We start from the raw sequence: 3271 nt of genomic DNA, 5'->3' as shown, positions 1-3271 counted from the left end.
GACTAAACAATCAGACGACGTGCTGTTGAAGCCGGATTGTTTTCTCGACGCCCTGCAAAGAAACCGCTGATTTCAAAAAAAAACCTAGAGGAAAAGACTCCTGAAAGGTACTTCAATTACTGAAAGAAACAAGACAAACTGGATGAAGAATATTGTACGGTTTTATGAGTCACATGAGAATAGAAGAACTGTTCCACTAGAAGAAAAATTACTGCAAGATAACATTAAGATACCATTAAAAATTCAAATCGTTGGTCGCCATATATTTTAGAAAAATCCATTAAAGGTGTACGAGAATGCATAAAGCAAATTGAGTAAAGAAGCAACAAGTTTATGGCAAAGAAGTTAAATTTTCACATTTATCAATTTAAATTGTGCAAGCAAAACTAGATGTGCTGAAGACGTATATAAATGTGTAAAACAAATAAAGTAAGATCCATTGACGGAGATTTTTGACATCACAAAAAAAGAATGTGATGGCGAGATAGTGAAAGCAATTTTAAGGCAAAGTTAGGTATACAACTGGACAGACAGGATATCAAATTTGACCAAGTCCTTTGCGCTGTAATTGATAAAGAATTTGAAGAAAACAACATGTTGTCAAATATCGAATATCTTTTCATCCCGGAACTTGTAAAGAACTGCAAATAGCTTAAGAAGACGGTAAAGAAGTGATCACTGAAACAGCAGGATGGCGTGATAATAAGAAATTTTAATTTCATTCAACTCAAGTATTTTGCCTTTTGAAGAATCTGGAATATTTTCTAAACTGAAATTTCATAAAATACCTATACTAAATAATGCAAGATTCCTTCTACCGGAGAGAATATTTTTCTACGAGAGAAAAAAGACTCAGGGTCATCGAAACAGGAACATCCCAGAAAAAAAATTAGTGTGCAGAACAAGCAATCAAGTGTCTTCAAAATCTTTTTAACATTGTGTAGAATTGTTATTTATGTTATGCTATTTTAGATTTATTTGTTATTTAGACTGTTATGATATAAAAATAGACCGATAAAAATAGAACGATAAAAATAGAACGACAAATGCTTAAAAAATACATAATAACTCTCTTATTAAAAAAATTCGAATTAAAAAATAACGATCAATAAAGGTTTTAAATTTTTATCTATGCGCATGTATTGTAAATTAAATTTTTGTTTTCAAGGTGTTAGTGATTATACACACGGGTTCATGACAATAAAATTGTTAGAATCTTAATTAAGCATATACAGTAATATCAATTCAAATATAGTTATTATAAGACATAAACATAATCCTTTGTCAAATAGAAATGATATCGAAATAGTTACAGAATCTGTATACGCTTTTGGTATCCTTAATAGCAAAAATTTGGGTGACAAAGGTGATAAAAGGTAAACAAAACACTAAGCCTTAAAGTGGGGTCAACAAACGCAACGTCACTAATAAACAAAATTGATAAAGCCTATATGACTGTATTCAATATACAAACTGGACATTTATTTTTTTTGTTACTAAGACTTGGTTTAAACAAACATCAGATGTATTATATAAACTGGTATGTGTATAAGCGTGATAGAGATAATAAATGGGGAAGTGGCGTTTGTATTTATAATGGGCCGTTTATTTCTTATTTTAACTGTTCTTTTTGAAACCTAACTAATGTGTCACTTTGTCTAGTTGTGATAATTCAAGCAGATTTATAAATAATACATGAAATTTAACGACCAAACACAAAGAAAAAACTTTGAGAAGAAAAAACTTTACGGTGGATTATTCAGTGGGCTTCAAAGTTCAAGATAATTTTATAAAGTATTATCTTATATTTTATTTCACTTTCTTACTATTCATTTTTTTCTCTTCTCTTACTTCCTCATTAAAGTCTATGAAATAAAACAGTTATAAATTATAGACTGTATAACTTTCTGTTAACAATAGTTTTTATTTTTAAATTACCTTAGTTCTATATCATGCTTATTCATTTATTCATTGATTTCTCAACATGAATTACACACTTGCAAAAGCTGGCATAAGTGAGAACTAGCATAAATGCAAATTGACATAAGTGCGTCAAAAGAGTTTGCAAACATTGGCATAAGTGCAGATTGACATAAGTGCGAAGCAGTTACAACAACTGGTATTAGTGCAGACTGTCGTAAGTGCGAATCATAAATTGGCATATGTATGAACTGGCAAATGTGCGCAAAAAAGTTTTGCAAAAATTAGCATAAATGCGCCAAAATAATTAGAAAACATTGGCATAAAATTTGCATTTATGATAAGTCGTACTTATACCAGTTTTTGCAACTGCTTTGCACTTATGCCAGTTTGCACTTACGCCAATGTTTGCAAATTCTTTCTGCGCACTTATACAATTCACACTTATGCAAGCTTGCTCTTTTGTCTGTTTTTGCAAATGCTTTGCAACTATACCAGTTTTCACTTATGAAATTTGCTTATTCAGCTCCCCGCTTAAAGCAATTGCTTGCAGTCATGCAGTCTTCGAATTAGTCAAGTAATGGTAAAACATGTTTTACATAAACTTTTATTTTAATTTTCTGCAGTAGCACTTATTAAATTTAGCTTGATATATAATGAAATAAACTTTTTGGCTTTTATAAATTGGTTATGCTTTACAAGAAACTTTATGGATTGAAGTTTTTAAATTAAATACCCATGGTTTGAGACTACTGGGTCTAATTTATAAATGCTCAACAGTGTAACGCATGTGCAGAGTAAACTATTATGACTAAACTATTACTACTAAACTAAACTAATACTACTTTTTTTTTTTTAAAAAAAAACAACAACTTGTAAGCAATGAAAAAACTTACATTGATTAAAAACACAACAAAGCATATTCCAATCGGCAGAGGGGCTGCACCCGCAACATACAACAATCTTTGTAACAAATTAGTCATTTTTTATTTGTTATTATTATTCAAATAAAGTGAGTAAAAACCAAAAAATGTATTAGGAAAGATATAAATTAATTTAGTTTTAAAATTATTATAAAAGTAAATAAATTGTATAATATAAACTATTTTATTAATTAAACTTTATTTAGTTAAATGAAAAGATAAAAAAAAAAAAATATTGAATTAAATCTAGACAAAACCCAATATACATTATTATATAAAAACCTTGCATTCAAAGATATAGATCAGATTATAAATTTTTATAATCTAAGCTATAAAAAAAGAGTTTTTTTTTGAACACGATTCTTAAGGAATTTTTGTCAACATAATTTATATTGGCTTTCTTATATAAAATACATATGATGAACAAA

The 3271-nt window shown here is 28.6% G+C and overlaps 1 long non-coding RNA gene across 1 annotated transcript in view; it reads right to left on the bottom strand.

Moving 5' to 3' along the window:
- LOC136086505 (uncharacterized) overlaps positions 1-2925 on the bottom strand; it is a 7584-nt gene extending 4659 nt beyond the window's left edge. Inside the window, exon 1 of the long non-coding RNA XR_010641375.1 lies at positions 2817-2925. This is a non-coding gene — a long non-coding RNA (uncharacterized LOC136086505). The remainder of the gene's footprint in view (positions 1-2816) is intronic.
- Positions 2926-3271: the final 346 nt, after the last annotated feature.

Source organism: Hydra vulgaris, chromosome 10, assembly GCF_038396675.1.
Source record: "Hydra vulgaris chromosome 10, alternate assembly HydraT2T_AEP".
Lineage (NCBI taxonomy): Eukaryota > Metazoa > Cnidaria > Hydrozoa > Anthoathecata > Hydridae > Hydra > Hydra vulgaris.
The sequence above is the reverse complement of the archived record's forward strand: the minus strand, read 5'-3'. Positions and strand labels throughout refer to the sequence as shown.